We start from the raw sequence: 19,201 nt of genomic DNA on the forward strand, positions 1-19,201 counted from the left end.
TTATGTCAGCAAATCAGTGTGTGTGAAGAGTCTGAGGGAGTGTGTGAATGAGACTAAACACTGAAACCAACAGTCCAAGAAAAGCGTCTGGATTTCTTTAAGTTTAACTTAAAGAAGTCCAGACGCTTTTCTTTTTGTCTCCATAATGTCTCCATAATGCTGCAATGTTATCTGCCCCAGAAACACTGTGCAGAAGCTCTGATGGTGACACAGAAAAGTCACAGTGGAGATACTTCTGTCCACCTTTGATTAGACTCATTATAAAAAGGAAACAAAGTTTGAACACAGTCATGTTTCCAGTTCACTGACTTACATTTATTCCATGGACACTCACTCTAACCTGAAGCACAGCTACAACCCAACATTGTTGAGGCCTCATCTCCTCCTTTCCTGACTGTAGAGGTTAAATATGCAACAACCAACAAATAAAAGAATTTGGTTCATTTCAAAGAAATTCACACGGTGACCAAGTAAAGTAACCGTAGTAAAGGAGACAACATCCCGTTGATGGTGGGATTATTTGAAAGATTTGCTTTAGTCACGTCACCAAATGCAGTTGAACCACCCGTGGATCCATGTTTGACCATTCTACCACTCTGAGCTCTGCTTTTGAATCATTTTATTATTATCATCATTCATTTATTCATTCTTTGGAGGGGGGCTATTTCCTAATGCCGCCCTAATAAGCTGATGTTCAAGGGGAAATATAACAGAAACTCTTTCAGTGTTATTCATTAATAAATTAACAGATAAACTGTGAAGAAGAAAAAAACTGAGATTTAAAGGAGAGAGTGAGAAACTTGATCATCCATCCTCATAATACATGTTTATCAGTATCTGCTGTGACCATACTGCAGTAATAACTACAAGTCTACATTTCTGTGACTGTTGATCAATCACAGCAGGAATCTGAGCTCATCTCTGCACACAGAGCAGCTTCAGCTCTGGGATAAACTGCTCGCTTCACGTCCTTCTCAGCTCACAGACACTCATCCTGATATTTTCCTTTAACATTTGATGGTATAATTCATCTGAGTTTACACTTTATCTGCATAAATACAGAAAAACAGACCCAAACACCAGAAACCATCAGTTTCACGTTCAACGGGAAGTGGCTCAAACGTCACAGTTTCATAACGTCACCCTGAACTCCACTCACGGAGTTTCTGTCGCCATTGTAGTTTTTAAAGTCCCGTGATAAAGGCGGGTCTTTCTGTGAATCCGCACGCTCATTGGCTAATAGCTCGAGATTGACACATCGTTATCCAATGAGCGTGCGGGAACTTCCGACATAAAGTTGTTTCCTTTGAAAAACCAAAGTCTGATTATTTTTGCCTCCACTGACGGAGCCTGTTGTTCCCGCCACAGAGACACAGTAATGTCAGAGCGGTGTTAACACTCACCCTGCCTCAGCACAGCTCTCACTCTCCTCCTGCTCTCTCACACTAAACGGAGGCTCAGCTAAACTCACTTCCTCTCTACTTACAGGAAACCAGCGCTCAGAGGAGCCGACCGGCCTCACATTTCACCCACAGACACGAACAGCGTGGAATTATTTTATGTCATAAGAAGAAACATATTCATGTTAACACTCACCTGCCTCAGCTCCACCTTCCTCCTCCTGCTTTCACTTTCACTGCTGCTCCCTAAACACAGAGGATGCTGGGACTTGTAGTTGTTTCCTTCCGGTGCGGTCTTCCTCTTTGTTTGTTTGTGTTTGTGTTCAAGTTATTTCGATCATGTAAACATCAACAGAACACGTGAAACCACACAGAGTTTGTATGTCGAGGTGGGTAGGAGGGTTTGAGGGTTTGGGGAGGGGTCAGAGGGAAGAGGTCTCTCAGTCTTGACAATCCACATTGATGGCATTGCATCTTTCAGCGTGTTTGTGGGTCGATTTGGATGCTCCAGGTGTGAGAGCAGCCACTCAGCCTCTGCTGCAGATGTGTGTCACAAGTTCATCTAGTAGTGAGACGGTGGCGCAAGATGGCGAGTTGAGCAGTCGCACACGAATTAGGAGCTCGTTGAACTTGTCCCAGAATTTACTTTGTGTTCGTTATTGTTTCCACTCGAAAGTAGTAAAATGACTGCCCCAAGTATAGTTAAACCTGCTAAATTCAAACTCGACCTCAAAAAACAAGAAACAACATCGCCATGTGATGGAAAGGAAGACAGCAGAGAAGGAACGGATCATGACTACGTAGAAAAAACCTTGAAAAAAGAGTGGACGAGCAGCTAGCTGACCTGAGTGTGCAATGCAAGCAAGCTAGTACGATGCTAGCCAGCCTAGCCAAAGCGGTTCAGTTCAACTCGGAGGAGGTGAAAGAATGTAAACAAAAGGTTAAAGAGTTGGAGAGACGAAACGAGCAGTTGACCAAAGATAACTACGATCTCAAGGAGAGAGTGTGAGAGCAAGAAAGGTACAAAATGAGGTGGTGCCTCCGGATTAAAGGATTAGAAGAGAAAAGAGATGAAGGTGTCAGATCGCTGGTTATTGGAATTCTTGGCAAGATCGCACCTGATATGATATCAAAGCTTGAAGAATCTGTGGATGTGGTGCATAGAGTTGGGAAGAAGATTGAGAACAAGGTCCGACATATCATCATTCTGTTTGCTCTGAGACACGCGAAAGAGGAGATTTGGCGTCGCACCAAAGATTCGGCTGTCTGTAAGAACGGCGGTTTCCACTTCGCTGAGGTACTGCCGCGGGAGGACTGGGAAGAGAGGAGGCGGCTGTGGCCGCAAATTGAACAAGCCAGACGGGCTGGGAAACGGGCCTTTTTCCGGGGTCCTCATGGATACATCGAAGGACGGAGGATCATCGACGTTGAATGAAAGACTTGATGTAAGACTGTATACAGTGGAATATTATTAATGGGACAAAAGAGTTCTACTTAAAGTTAAAGGTTATTAGTCACTGAGTTGGTGACAAGTGTTACAATTTAAACTCATGTTTATATATTTTTCTTTTCTTTTTAAAAAAAAGTTATTTTCTTAGCATACTCTTATTATGGTTCACTCAAAAATTTCTTTTGGTTCATTAAACGTTCGGGGTTTGAAGGAAATTGTTAAGAGAAAGGCACTTTTTTTATTTTGCAAGGGGCAAAAATGTCACTGTCTGTTTTTACAAGAGACTCACTCTGTGGATGCCGATGTTACCTTTTGGGCTAATCAGTGGGGAGACAAGATTCTTTTCAGTCGTGGATCTAACAGATCTGGAGGTGTGGCGATTTGTTTTAATAAGTTCCCAGGGGAGATTATAACATATAAAGCTGATAGTGAGGGTCATTGGTCAACTGCAGCTTGAAGAGCGAAGGTATATTTCTAATTGTTACAAATCTTTATGGACATAATAACGAAGGTCAAAATAAACGTCTATTGGAAAATCTAACAAATGTTATTTCAGAGTTTAAAGTTATGTACCCCACAGATTACATCCTAGTAGGAGGAGACTGGAACATGACCTCAGATGAATGGATGGACAGATGGCCTCCTCGCTTAGGAAGGAGGCAACAGAATAACATTATTGAGAACTTTTCTAGTGATAATAATTTTACAGACATTTGGAGAAGTTTGAATCCTGGAGTTAAGAATTATTCATGGTTTAAACCTAATGGAGAAAGCAGGTCAAGAATTGATTATTGGTTAGTGAGCGATGACATTTTGAGGTGTACTTCACCATCTAAAATCTCCAAAGCACCCCTATCTGATCACTGTTTCATTGATCTTGTCTTAGAACCAACAAGGATGAAACGTAGTAGCAGGGGATATTGGAAATTTAATGCCAGCCTTTTAAATAAGGACAAGTATTGTGATAAAATTAGACATAAAATTACAGATATAAAAAATGATGACTCAGTAGTGGGTAATATACAGAAATGGGAACTTATTAAATTCAAAATCAGAGAATTCACTATAAAATTCTGCAAAGAACTGAACAGGGAAAAACGGGAATATGAAAGTAATTTACTTCGTGAAATAACTCAGTGCTGTAGTAAAGAAAAACTAAACGTGCAAGAGAAGAATAAATTGATGGAGTTACAAACTAAATTAGACGATCTTTACCTAGAGAAAGCCCAGGGTGCCTTTATAAGATCGAGAGCCAAGTGGATTGAGGCAGGTGAAAAGAACTCATCATATTTTAGTAAGCTGGAAAAGTGCAGACAGCAGAGAAATCTAATCTCAAGCTTGTTGATAAATGGGACTGAATGTAAAGATTTCAGAAAGATTGGAAAGGAAGTCTTCACTTTTTATTCCAAATTGTACTCCTCAGAATATTCAGCAGCTGATTCTGATAGTTTCTTTGATAAGATTCATAATCTCATCCCATGTATTGACAAGCCGTTCAAAGATCTGTGTGATTCAGAGCTTAAAATTGAGGAACTGGATTTGGTGGTCATGAAAATGGCATTAAACAAGTCCCCAGGGACAGATGGACTCACTACTAATTTTTATCAATTCTTCTGGAAGGACCTAAGAACTTTATTGTTTGATGCATTAAAGGAATCGATAGAGAAAAAAGAAGTGATGCCGAGCATGAAACAAGGGCTGATAACCCTGATCCCTAAATCGGGTAAGGATAAAAGAATTTTAGACAATTTAAGACCCATCACCTTACTAAACACTGACTATAAGATCCTGTCTGGAGCTGTAGCTGAGAGGCTAAAGAAAGGCATCTCAAACATTATCAGTGAAACACAATCAGGTTTTTTGAAAGGAAGACTAATTCATAACAATATTAGGCTGGTTTTGGATCTCCTTGAATACAGTGAATTAATCCAAGAGAGAGGGTACATCCTGTTCTTGGATTTTTACAAAGCATTTGACTCAGTTGAACATACGTTCATATTAAAAACTCTGCAGTCTTTTGGTTTTGGAGAGGAATTTATCAATGTTATAGAGATGCTATATAATGACATTAACAGCTCTGTTTTGCTAGAACATGGTACATGTTCAAGGTTTGAGGTTAATAGAGGGATAAGGCAGGGATGTAGCAGCTCACCACTTCTGTTCATCATGGTTGCTGAGCTGTTGTCTATTTTCATCATCATCATCATCAACTTTATTTATAAAGCACTTTAAAACAACCACAGCTGACACAAAGTGCTGTACATTGGAACTGTAAAATAAAATTACATGAGATATAAATAAAAAACAAATAAAAGAAGAGTGAAATCATTAATTAAATAACTACTGCATTAAAAAAGAAACTAAGTCTCACTGAGGTTAAAAGCCAAGGAATAAAAGTGGGTTTTAAGACGTGATTTAAAAGTGGACAGTGAAGGGGCCTCTCTAACATGCATGGGCAAATTATTCCATAATTTTGGAGCCACAATAGAGAAGGCCCTGTCCCCTCTGAGCTTCCTCCTGGATCTCGGTACCTCCAGGAGCAGCTGGTCAGCTGACCTGAGAGACCGACAGGGTATGTGGGGATGAAGAAGCTCAGAGAGGTAAGGCGGGGCAAGACTGTGTAGACATTTAAAAACAAACATAAGAATTTTAAAATTAACTCTAAAAGACACAGGCAGCCAGTGCAGAGAGGCCAGCACGGGGGTTATATGCTCTCTTTTTCGAGTTCCTGTTAGGAGTCGTGCAGCCGCATTTTGAACCAGCTGCAGACGTGAGAGCAATGACTGACTGACCCCCACATAAAGTGAGTTACAGTAGTCCAGGCGGGAAGAAATAAAAGCATGGATCACTGTTTCAAGGTGCTGCCTCGAAAGAAAAGATTTTAGTCTTGCCAGTCGCCTTAAATGATAAAAACTGGACTTCACCACTGCTCTGATTTGGTTGTCCAATTTAAAATCACTGTCCAACTTAAAACCAAGGTCAGTAACAACAGATTTAAAATAGACTTCCAGGGATCCTAAAACAACAGAGGAGGACTCACGGGGACCACTGGGTCCAAACACCAACACTTCTGTTTTCTTTTTATTAAAATTTAAAAAGTTTCGAGCCAACCAAGCTTTAATGTCATCTAGAGATGTCAAGAGAGGTTTTATGGAGATGGCATCCTTGCGTTTTAGTGTCAAATAAATTTGGCAGTCATCGGCATAACAGTGAAATGAGATCCCATGCCTTCTAAGGATAGAACCCAGAGGCAGTAGATACAGAGAAAAGAGCAGTGGCCCTAAAATTGAGCCCTGTGGGACACCACATGACAGAGGAGCAGAAGACGATTCGTAACCGAGAAGGCTGACAGAGAAAGTTCTATCTGACAAATAAGACCTAAACCAATTGAGTGCAGTGCCACCAATACCCACTACATCATGTAATCGAGAAATTAAAATATTGTGGTCTACTGTGTCAAAGGCAGCAGTTAGGTCAAGCAAGACAAGAACAACATGGTTACCAGAATCACATGCCAGAAGGATGTCATTAAAAACCCTTAGTAATGCAGATTCTGTGCTGTGAAGGGTTTTAAAACCTGACTGAAAAACCTCAAAGATTCCATTTTCATCTAGAAAATCTTTCAGTTGACTAAAAACAATTTTCTCTAAAACCTTGGAGACTAAAGGCAGCTTGGAAATAGGCCTATAGTTCGCTAAAACTGTGTGATCAAGGCCAGGTTTCTTAAGCAGTGGCTGTACTACTGCATGTTTGAAATTTGCAGGAACCACACCAGAAGACAGACTGCTGTTAATAATGTCAAGGACATACTGTTGTATACTAGGAAAAATTTCTTTAAAGAATTGTGGAGGGACAGGATCCCGTGGGGAACCTGTGGGCTTAATATGGCGAACCACATCCTCTAAAGAGGAGAGCGTCACAAGCTCAAACTGAGTGAAAACAGCAGCGCAAGGGACAGAGACAGAGGGGTCAGAGTCAGGAGCTGTGATAAGAGCCCTGATGGTGACAACCTTTTCAATAAAAAAGTTCAGAAAATCATTGCAAATCTCAGGAGAAACTTCCAAACAGACATTCAAAGGAGTATTAAGAACAGTGTCAATGGTCCTAAATAACACACGTGGGTTATGACAGTTGGAAGAAATAATATTTGCAAAATATTCCCTTTTTGCCTCTTTAACAGTGTTCTGGTAGCGATGCCAGCAGTCTTTGAGAATTTGAAATGATACATGCAGTTTATCCTTTTTCCACCTCCGTTCTGCTCGACGACATTCCCTCTTAACAGCACGACTGCTCTCATTAAACCAAGGCTCAGGTTTAGCCTTAAGCTGCCTGGTTTTTAAAGGAGCCACAGAGTCCATGATTTTTTGACAGCAAGAATTAAACCAGGAATGTAGGTCTTCTGTGTCAGAGGAATTATTTTGATTAAAAACAGTCACATTAAGGGGTTAACTGTGATGGGTGAACAGATAATAATCAGTCAGCTGGCAGATGATACCACCCTGTTTCTAAAAAATGAGGACCAGATTCCTTTAGCCTTGCAGGCGATCAACCATTTCTCCAAAGCTTCTGGCCTACAGCTGAATATTAATAAATGCAAAATTCTAGCTCTGCATGAGTGTCCCCTGCAAGCAATAAATAATATGCAGATCAAAAAAGAGGTGAAGTATCTGGGCATTGTAATTTGCAAGGATAAGACATCAACAGAAAATAAGAATATCTGTACCAATATAGAAAAGTGTAAGTCAATTTTAAACATGTGGCTGCAAAGGGACATAACTCTGTTTGGGAGAAGCTTGCTAACCAACATGGACAGTCTGTCCAGACTCATCTATCCAGCCTTTTCTCTGCCCATACCTCCAAAACTAATTAAATCTATAAATACTCTTAATTTTAGGTTCATATGGAGGAACAAATGTCATTATATAAAGAAAAATGATGTGATTAAGAATTATGAAGAGGGTGGGGCTAATGCCACTGACTTTGATGTTATGAATGGTGTACTAAAATTGAAATGGTTAAGATCTTTCATTAGGAACAAAAATTCCTTTTGGAACATTATTCCCAATGTGATTTTTGGCAAAATGGGTGGAATAGACTTTTTGTTACGTTGTGACTTTGATTGCAGTTCGTTACCTGTTAAACTCTCAGCTTTCCATCAGCAGGTCCGTCTCTACTGGAAATTAATCTATAAACATAGCTTTACTCCTCACAACACCCCTATATGGAACAACAGGTATATCCGTTTGTGTAGGAAATCTGTGTACGTGGATGAATGGAGATCTAAAGGGATTTGGGCTGTAGCTCATTTTATGGATGATAATGGGGTCTTACTAAAACATGAGACGTTTTGTGAGAAATTTGATGTAAGATGTACTGCTAAGAGATATAAATCCCCAGTGAAAGCCATCCCAGTCCCTTTGAGATCAATGATAAAAGAAGATATTGTGCACTCTAAAATTTCTCCTGGACTGAGGCAGCTCTGCATAGCTGGAGTTGAATTTGGTGACAGCAGGTTTACAAACAAAGTGATCAGGAATATTTTGATAAATGAAATTTGCCCTAATCCGGTTAAAAGAAATTATATCCTTAAAGAATTTGAGACCATGGAGGTTAAGGCGATAAGACAAAAGTCTACAGGGAGAGCAGAATTATTAGGCAAATGAGTATTTTGTCCACATCATCCTCTTCATGCATGTTGTCTTACTCCAAGCTGTATAGGCTCGAAAGCCTACTACCAATTAAGCATATTAGGTGATGTGCATCTCTGTAATGAGAAGGGGTGTGGTCTAATGACATCAACACCCTATATCAGGTGTGCATAATTATTAGGCAACGTCCTTTCCTTTGGCAAAATGGGTCAAAAGAAGGACTTGACAGGCTCAGAAAAGTCAAAAATAGTGAGATATCTTGCAGAGGGATGCAGCAGTCTCAAAATTGCAAAGCTTCTGAAGCGTGATCATCGAACAATCAAGCGTTTCATTCAAAATAGTCAACAGGGTCGCAAGAAGCGTGTGGAAAAACCAAGGCGCAAAATAACTGCCCATGAACTGAGAAAAGTCAAGCGTGCAGCTGCCAGGATGCCAGCATAGGAAAATTGGGTTGAACAGTGAGACTGCATTTGTGGGGTTTAGAAACATCCAGAGCATCGCAACAGAAAGGTAAATAAAAAAAGTAAGAGAGAGAGAGAGATAAAGAAATAAATGAACTAATAATACATAAATGAATAGAAAAATAGAAAACACACATGTAGAAATTGTTTTTGGAGAGAATCAGAAGTGAGACAGTTTGAATCCACAGTTCAGCGCAAAGATGCAGGAATTAAATCTGATTATAAAAACACACCGAGGCAACGAAGACCAGCTTACACTCAATATTAATATGAACACACAACATACACGCAATGAAGACATGCTTACACTCATGAATGTGAATACATGACATAAATGCTGAATGGTGTAGATTTAACACACTTAAAGGCTGAAGCTGAGGAATAACTCAGGAAGTTGCAGGACAATAGAGCGACTTTTGTGACAAGGAAAAAGTGACTGGGAGGACCAACCAGTGATTAGAAGCTTAAAGCAGGTTTAAAATAGTGAATTAGAAGTGGTTTCCAGCTGATTGAGCAAAAGAAGTGACGACTGTAGAAATAAAAATAAAAGAATAATAATTGAATTATGCAGCAATGTTTTGAATATGCATTTCTGTTGTCAGGGCAACTTCTCGAGATGTGACTCAATATGCAAATTAGTTGAATGAGTGGGGACAGAAAAAAAAGAAAAACTCAAGTTTCCTGTCTGAGACATGAGTGAAGTTTGCATTGAGAGAAATATATCTGTGACTGTGTGAGAAGAACTGTTTGGTAAAATATATGATAGCAGCCGCAGGACAATTAAATAAAGTCTGTGACTAAGTGCAGTCGTGCAGATCTGGAGAAGAAGTTTATAATTTAGTGATGACACATTGTTATAAAGTGTTTAGAAAGGGCTTAATGGGAATATTACTGTTGGGCAAACTGTGCGGCTTTAACAAGATTTTCTGTGTATTTAGCAGGTGAAACTCTGTCAGCTGACTTCAGACTGTCAGGAAGCTGAAGAACCTGAGGCCAACCACTGAAACATGATGTGGGCAAAATGAACAGAGGGAGGGATTTTAAAGGTGAACATTTAGGACTTACTGCAAATGTTACTATGTCAAAGTTACTGTGACTCAAACAGAGGAAATTCTGATTTTTTTCTTTCCACACCCAGCATGTTTTGGGTGTTATATGCTATTAAATACTTTTAAATAAATTAAAAAGTATTTAATAGCATATAACACCCAAAATATGCTTCGGTTCACATTTAACTCCAGAAAATCATCAATCAAAACATGGATATTACCTGACCACAGATTCGTGGTGACGTCACTGCTCTTTTAACTGTTTGGTGTCTTTGTTTGTTTGCTGGTTGTAGAAATGGTTTATATGAGCTTTGAGCTGAGAGTCAGAGGTTTCTGTGGACACTGCTCATGTCGGCACTTATATTTCTGACCTTTTCTTATAACCGATTAAACATGATCTCCTCCCTTTTGCCCCCATTTTTGGTGGTGTAGGTACAAATGATCAGGCATGACATTCTCATAATAAATAAGATACTGCAAATAATTATTTCTGCATTTGTGCGATTGAAGTGAATTGAAAATGTGTATGAAATGACACTGTTTTAAAGATTTGGCCTAAATAATTTTGGAGTGAATGAGTCTAAACATGATGACCTAACTAGTGATATCCTGACACACACACACACACACACACACAGCATGTTATGCCAGTTTCAGCTGAAACTATGTTTCAAACCATGTTCCGGGTTTTTAGTTCACCATTTATGAGGCTTCAAGAAGAAAATAAAAGACAGATCTGAATGTTTGAAAATGTTTTGGAAAGATTCTGTAAAGATGAGATGAAAAATACTCAAAGGATAAATTTAATTGGTTTATTATTTAGATAAGTTGAAAAAAGTTAAACAAGCAAGTAAATGAAGAAACAAGGTAAAATGAAGTAATAATGAAAAAAGTTAAACAAGTAAATGAAGAAACAAGGCAGAGGAGAGAAAAGCCCAACAATCCCCTCTGAGCAAGCAGTTGGCGACAGTGGGGAGGAAAAACTGCCTTTAAACGGGCAGGAACCTCCGGCAGAACCAGGCCCCTGGTTGGGGGGGGTTAACAGAGGTGGAGCAAGACGAGGCTACATCAGGTGAGGAAGCAGTAGCGTCTCTCCTCCGGAACAAGTGGAACCATTTTCTCTTTTTTTTCATGCACTTTTCCACGAGCGCTTTTTTCTCCAGGATGAGATTTCTCAGCTCATCGATGGTTTCTGTGTTTTGTTCTTCAAGTTTCTCACATCTTTGTTCCACCTCTTCCAATGTTGCTTGTTGTTCTTCAAGCTTGTCTTTGAGTTGTTTGGATGTTGCCTCCTGTATCAGCTTGTCCTTGTGCATGTCTGCATTTCTCTGTTGGACCTCTTTGTGCTTGTCTTCTAACTGCTCGTTTCTTTTCTGGATTTCTTGGAGCGTGAGCTGCAGGTCTTCATGTATTTTGTCTTCTTGTTGTTTTTGCGCCTGCATTTGAGTGTTTTCACGCTTCAAGTTATTGAATTCCACCAAAATCCCCTTAACGAGCTCGGAGTTGTTTCTCGCTATCTGATCGATCCTTCTCTGCATCTGTGAGCAGCGTTTCTCCAGTTTGTCCTTTTCTTCTTCCACTTTAGTTGCTTTGTCCTCCAGCTGATTACAAAACTCTTGCAGTTTTAGATTTTTAGACTCAAAGTCCTGGACGATACGTTTTCCTTCTTTCAGTCTTTCTTGCTGTTGCTCTTTCTGTTGAAGAAGGTCTTTATTTTGGCGCAGTGTTTCATCCAGGCTTTCTCTCAGCATGCGGTATTTTTCCTGCATGCTCTTCAGTTCGTGCTGCATGTCTCGTTGCTTTTTGTCCTGCTCTTCCTTCTGTTGGAGGAATTCTTTCTTTTCTTCCACAGCTTCATGGAGCTGTCTTTGGAGGAGCCGATTTTTTCGGTCCATGTATTGGAGATCCCGTTGTATCTTATCAGTCATCGTTTTCTTGTCTTGGAGCTGGTTGGTCCTTTCTTTTAGTTCTGCACTCTTTTGCCTGTTTTCTTTAATGAGGTGCACAATCTGCTCTCGGCTCTGAGCAAACTTGATTCCCCAGCCCTCATTAATAATTTTTATGTCCGGCTGGCGCTGTTGTCTTTCTTCCAGCTCTTTATTTTGGGCTTCCATTCGTCTACATTTGTCCTCCAGTTGAAGTTTCTCTTCTTCAATTTGTTGCATTTTTTTCTGGAGAAGGTAGTTTTCCTTCCTACTCTCCTCTAACGCCCTTTGGAAGGATGAGGAGCCATTTGGGGAAATTGGCCGGCCACGCCAGGAAGGAGAGGCGGCGTAATCTTTTTGAATTGGTTGTTTTTTCCTTGGAAACATGTTGGAGTTTCTATACGATGACTTTGAAGAGCTTGTGGTGAACGTTTTGTAGGCTGCAAACACAGCTGCTGCTGAAACGAACTAAAACTTGCTGTTTCTCACCCCTACTTAAGGAAAAACATCAAAGGACTTAAGATTCTTAAGATCTATGACATCATCATTCCCTAAGCCAATGAGATTGTCACAAGACATTTTGGAATGGGGTATTTTTTTTTAAACTGTTTTCAAACTTAACTTAAAATTTCAGTGTTTCCTGGTTGTGGACTATTGGTTAGTCCAGCCGATTAAGAAATTAATTGTCACAAACATCACTAATATTATATAACAGACGACAGAAAACAAGACAGTTTTTTTTTCTACTCAATAGAGGTATAATAAAAGTTTTTTTAATTATCCTACTTTTTATAAAAGAGAACATTTATTGAAGAATATGTATTTAATTAAAAAACTCTGTTCATCTAAAGCAGGGGTCAGCAACCTTTAAGACCCAAAGAGCCAAAGAGCCATAATTGGCCTATCTGGGGTTGAAAGGCTCGATAAATGCACGGCGTTTCGCCGGGTACACCGGCTTCCGCGAGTGTGACGCTTATTTTGAGCGATGAAAAAATAACAAAATATAATTTTATTTGTATATTGCAAAATCACAATAATCTTCCAATTTAGAACTACAAGTTAAAAAAAGAACTAACATAAATAAAATACACTTCAGCTAATTTATATACACAAACCACGCGGAGCCGCACTATAAGGACTAAAGAGCCGCAGGTTGCCGACCCCTGATCTAAAGGGTTTAACAAAAAGGGGGAGCTTCCTGCTGGAAATTGAAATGTCCCCATGTCCCCACTGGGCGATCGTGGCTCAAGAGTTAGGAGTTCGCCTTGTAATCGAGCCCCGGCTTGGACAGTCTCGGTCGTTGTGTCCTTGGGCAAGACACTTCACCCGGCAAGACACTTCACCCGTTGCCTACTGGTGGTGGTCAGAGGGCCTGGTGGCGCCCCAGGGTGGCTGTAGCTACATCACCAGTGCGTGAATGGGTGGATGACTGAGCGTGGGTGCTTAACTAGTTAAAAAAACAAACAAACATCTGTCTCTTATTTTTTATGTCACACAGGAAAGAAGCTTCAATGTCTGATGAGAAGACATTAATTTGTTGGTGTTTGTGGTGTTTGGTGCAGTTTTCTTGTTTTCTGGCTTGTTGTTTATTTACAGTGGAGATGAAGATCTCTAACAAGTTGATTTGTTCACATTTGCACATTTTTAAGAGGAATGTGTTTTTTGAGTTTGTACACTATATGCATGTAAGGCAACCGTTTCCTTTTTCTGTATTTTTGTGTGCTGCTCTTTTAACAAAAGGGGAACAAAAGACATTTAAATCGACCTCAGATGATTTGTTTAAATTTTTACAAGGTCTTACTGAGGTGATGCAAAGTGAAACATGCTTCTTTTTTGGTAATGTGCTGGAAAAGCTTGAAAATTGACCTTGAATGTGCTTAAAAAGTGCTTGAATTTGACCCTAAAAATGTGTATGAACCCTGCATATATTGCAGTATTTACAGTTTATAGTAGGAATTTCATGGCAACAGCAAATCTTTATTTTGTTTACTGGGAAATGAAATGCTGCCAATTCACAAAGCTGTGCTTCAGCTGCACTTCCTGTTGTAGACTTGTGATGCACACAGGCTCTGTTCCAGCACTCAGCATGTTCTTCCTTATTTGCTCCACCAGGGGGAGCTCCTAAACTATGACATCTTGATAGGAGTGAACCAGGGAGAGGGGCTGAAGTTTGTGGACGACAGTGAGGACAACGACGGCATCTCAGCTGCGGCGTTCGACTACACCATCTCCAGCTTTGTTGACAACCTCTACGGCTACCCAGAGGGTGAGGACGCCACCTCTGTACACTGCCACTTTTTCAGTTATTCCATTTTACAGCCTCCTTTCACTTAACTGCATTTTGCAGCATCATCAGGTTTTGTCTCATTAGGAGCCGCGTTTGTTGATTTGTTCGTTTTTTTCTGTTTGCTGTATTCATTAAAATAAACGGATAATCGTCAAAATGACAAATGTGGACAATTATCAAAGCTTACATTACAATTCTGACAGCTTGAGTTCACATGAATTTTCAAAAGAATATCAAAACCTGTGAAAGTGCTTTAAGCGTTTAAAACATGCGAGTAAAGAATGGAATCAGTAACATGTGAGCCCAGTGAAGTGCATCAAACAAGACAAGCGTGCTAAAGAGAGCCACTCATCCACATCACGGCGTGTCTGCGCCTTAACCTTTGAGGCTCTGTGGGCAGTAATGCTATCATCCCCCAGGTAGTGGGCTCCCAATCTCAGTGTCGGTGTTTCTGACAGATCGGCCTGCGAACCCCTCACAGCCGGACCACAGTCACAGTACAGACATGTTTGGATAATGCAGTCATGCTTCCTCTCTGCTGCCTGTCACTCCTTCTGTTATCTGAAAGACTTTTTTTCCTCTCTAGATTTCTCACTCGCTTCCTGGCTCTTGGTTCATCTCACCAACATTTGCTTTGGTTTCATATCTGTTGATCAGACCGATCTCTTAAAAAATGTCTTGCACTGCTGTTACTTTACTCTTAGCAGTTTTCACTTTTATCTTTCTTCCCCCTCCTTTTGTCCCCTCCTGTGCTTCTTCACCAGGCAAAGACATCCTGAGGGAGACCATTAAGTTCATGTACACAGACTGGGCGGACAGGGACAACGGCGACATGCGGCGGAAGACTCTGTTGGCCCTGTTTACGGACCACCAGTGGGTGGCACCAGCTGTGGCCACTGCCAAACTCCACGCTGAGTTTCAGTCCCCAGTTTACTTTTACACGTTCTACCACCACTGCCACACCGAGACGCGGCCCGAGTGCCGACGCCGCGCACGGAGACGAGATACCTTACGTGTTCGGCGTACCGATGATCGGTGCCACGGACCTGTTCCCGTGCAACTTCTCCAAGAACGATGTGATGCTGAGCGCTGTGGTCATGACTTACTGGACTAACTTCGCAAAGACTGGGTAGGCCTCATGTCACAGTAGTGTAAACTGTACACGTTACTGTATGTTCACTGATAGCCTTCTAGTCATGTTGAATACTTGAATCTAGGTTGCTAGTTTAATTCCCGTGTGGCTTTGAAGAATTGAACATACTGGTTCACCAAAAGCATCCAGATCCCAGAGCAGCCGGTTGGTCTTAGATAGTTTAAAGGTTGCACAGAGAATGGGCCTCCTGTCTGTATTCAGTTTATTGATGCCACATGTTACTTATAATGGAGACTGAATATAACTTTGAACTGAAACGTTTAACCTTTATGCTCCACCAGGGACCCCAACCTGCCCGTCCCTCAGGACACCAAGTTCATTCATACCAAGCCCAACCGCTTCGAGGAGGTCATCTGGACCAAGTTCAACTGGAAGGACAAGCAGTACCTTCACATCGGTTTGAAACCTCGTGTCAGAGACAACTACAGAGCTAACAAAGTGGCCTTTTGGCTGGAATTAGTCCCTCATCTTCACAGCCTGCACGACGTGCTCTTTCCCACCACTACGCGCTCCCCCGCAGGCCGTGACCCCGGCACCATGAGGCCCAGAAACAACGTTCCTCGAACCACTCGTCATCCTTACCCTACCTTCCCATCAGATCCTGAGCCCGAGGGCTCAGAGCGCCCGCCCCAGGACCTCTTTCCCAGACACACCCGCGACTACTCCACCGAACTGAGCGTGACAGTTGCAGTTGGAGCGTCGCTCTTCTTCCTCAACATCCTGGCCTTCGCCGCCCTTTACTACAAGCGTGACAAGCAGCACGAGATGCGCCGGCACCGGCTGTCCCCTCAGCGGGGCGGCCCCGCCAACGACCTGGCTCACAGCCAGGAGGAGGAGATCATGTCCCTGCAGATGAAGGACTGGGAGCACGACGCTCACCACGACATGGAGCCCCTGCGACCCCACGACATCCTGCGGCCCGCCTGCCCTCCCGACTACACCCTGGCGCTGCGCCGCGCCCCCGACAACGTGCCGCTGATGAAGCCAAACACCATCACCGTGATCCCCAGCACCATCACCAGCATGCAGCCTCTTCACGCCTTCAACACATTCCCCTCCACCGGCCACAACAACACCCTGCCCCACCCCCACTCCACCACCAGGGTATAGTAGGGACAGGCCCGACACAGCGCCACCTAGGGACCAGGAACACTGGCTCTGCTTCCGCTCTGGAAGGGAGGCCTCTAGACGTGGGCCTTCGTTCTGTCCTCTTATTCTCTTCTTTCTCCAAAAGCAACTACACCTGCTGCGTCATGTGCTGTGAAACTTGGCAGCTCCCTCCACTGGTGGCATGTGGAGGTGCAACTGAAGTGTCCAGCAGCAGATGAGCAGTTTGGGGTGGGTGACTCAGATCTTTCAAAGATACTGTTTTCAAAGACGGTCTGCTGTTTCCAGGCTCAAGACCTCCAACATTTGTCAAAGGGACGAATGCTCTCTCGCTCCTCGCTGTTTTCTCTTTTTTACGTTGGCGTCATCTCTTTTTCCATCTCCTGTGTGTTATGTGCACATTATGCTTCTCTTTTCTACATCCGTGTTTTATTACTGCTCTCTTCCTCTCATTTGACACGCCTCCCTCCTGCTCTTCTCTAAAAATTCCCGATCTGCTGAGCAGTCTGGAGGGGGAGGCGTACACTAAACATATAACTATGAAAACACTGATATCTTTCATTCTACCAGCATTTTTAGGTGCCAAGTAAGTACTGCTGTGTTTCATTTCTCATCGAGGGAGAAGAAAAACCAAAGAAAAATAGAGTATCGCTATTTACCGTCAACTAACAGAGTTCTGTCATGTTCTCATGACAAAGTGCCAAACTGGCCTCAGTCGTGATTTTCTTTCTTCCATCTTCTCTCTTTTTGTTGTTTTGTTTGAAGCATTTGTTTAATTGTTGTTTTTTATTGTGTGGAAAGAATTTTTCTGAAAATATAGATATAGAGAAATGATATTATATATAGTTCTATATAAAATGTGTACAAAGGAGAAAGTATATAAAAGGGTTTTTTCAGTGGGGGATCTATGCATGAATTATTTTTAAAGACGCGGGGAAAAGGACACTGTACCTGTCGATGCACGTTTCCCAAAATCTAAACGAGTCATATCGCTCCATGTTTGCTACTTTTGGTTTTTGGTTTTCTCCCGCAGAGTAAGAGCATCGCAGGAGCATCGCAGGAGCATCGCAGGAGCATTGCAGGAGCTCCTGAAGTCAAACGACGCCTCCCAGCACTCATTTATTAAAACGGAGTCGATGCCAAAAGTCTTAAACGTTAGAATCAAAGCAACAGCTGTGAACTCAGTCATGGTGTCATGTGCAGCCTCCGTCTTACTGTCACTACTTTTTCATTTTAGGGTACGTGAGGTAAAGCGTCCGTCGATGTAGCTTGATTGTACAAAACTATTTTTCTACGTTATTAACAAAACAGAGCAGAGACTGATGCTGCTCCTGTCTGACCCCCTTATGTCTGCCACATGTGTATTCTGACTTCATATCATCACTGCTCCCTCCCTCCTCCTCTCTCCATCCTACACCGCCTTTGTTATTTAACACCGACCCCCCCCCAAACTGATAATCAGACAAATTCCCAAACAGCTGACTTCACTGTGTCGACACCGTTCCTGACTATTTCTGACCTCAGCTCAGCTCTGCTATTATCCTCACATTAAGGGTTCGTTCACCTGCCTGCAGATGATCTGTGAGCTCGTCGGTTGTAAATTAAACTCTAAGCACACTGAGGGTAACCGGGAGGCGTTCAGGGCCTGCAGTGCAGAGCTGCAACATGAAAAAAAGGGATGGGGGCTCAGATCTCCTGAACAGGGTGGAAACAACACGGTGGGTTTGTGCTGTTTGTGATTCCTGCTCCGTCACTCTGGTGGAGACCACTGCAGCTCAGCAGCGCTCCCTGCTGACCCTCTGATGAAGATGTCAACAGTATGTAAACTGAGCTGATGTGCTGCTGTTTGAGCCCACGTGGTAGCGTACGTCCAGTATGGGAGAACTTAGTCACCGGTGCTGTCTTTGCTTGTGCTCTAGCTTTAGCCTGTTTGATTGTTTGTTTTCTATTTTATTACTGCCTAAAAGGGGAGGTGGGGGAAACACATGCCTGACTTCTCCTGTCAGAGGTTTTGTAAGCTCAGTGGAAGGGAAACGTGCACAATATAAATCATAAAACAACTGAGTGGGGCTGTGCTGCAGGTGGATCAGTGCTGTGGACAGTAGCTGTGGAAAAGAGACTGGACAAAGACTCTCAGCCTTAAATACAGGACAGAGGATGATCCGATCATCTTTCAGCTAACAGTGTCGAGCAGAAGGACGGCCGGCTGATGCGTCCGTACGAACCCTTTTGTACTCACTCCTGTGTATAAGGAGGTGGCGAGGGGTTGTGTAGTTAACCTCAGTGATAGGTTTGTAGCATAAACCTATTTGTTGGAACGTTAAGGACAATTTAATTACATAGCAAAGCAAGACACGAGTAGGCAAAGTTCTTCATGTTTCCCGTGCACGGGAGAGAACCGGACAAACGCCGTTCCTTCGCTTCACCCCAGTTGCTCTCGTCCGCTCCCCCGACAGACCACAGTACGTCAGGCTGAAGGACATCACGTCTGACACAGTGGTCAGCAGCACAGGAGCACCACAGGGAACTGTGCTGTCCCCTCTTCTCTTCTGTCTCTGTATTTATATATGTGTGTGTGTGTGTGTGTGTGTGTGTGTGTGTGTGTGTGTGTGTGTGTGTGTGTGTATATATATATATATATAACAGTTCTGTAACTGTAACTTTGGTCGTTGCTGTGCTTTTTTTGGAAGTCGAATTTCCCAGAGGAACCCACCCGAGGGA

General features: G+C 42.2%; 1 protein-coding gene and 1 pseudogene across 2 annotated transcripts in view; one reads left to right on the top strand and one right to left on the bottom strand.

The window, feature by feature from the left end:
* The window catches only part of LOC309700733 (neuroligin-2-like), a 120,564-nt pseudogene extending 101,813 nt beyond the window's left edge, over positions 1–18,751 (top strand). Inside the window, exons 2-4 of the transcript XR_014280768.1 lie at positions 14,046–14,199; positions 14,985–15,349; positions 15,655–18,751. The product of XR_014280768.1 is annotated as a neuroligin-2-like (transcript). The remainder of the gene's footprint in view (positions 1–14,045; positions 14,200–14,984; positions 15,350–15,654) is intronic.
* The window catches only part of LOC309700493 (uncharacterized protein), a 2,098,293-nt gene that overhangs the window by 1,302,394 nt on the left and 776,698 nt on the right, over positions 1–19,201 (bottom strand). The gene's annotated exons all lie outside the window — the stretch shown is intronic.

The sequence above is a fragment of the Aulonocara stuartgranti genome (assembly GCF_965226115.1).
Source record: "Aulonocara stuartgranti genome assembly, chromosome: 3".
Lineage (NCBI taxonomy): Eukaryota > Metazoa > Chordata > Actinopteri > Cichliformes > Cichlidae > Aulonocara > Aulonocara stuartgranti.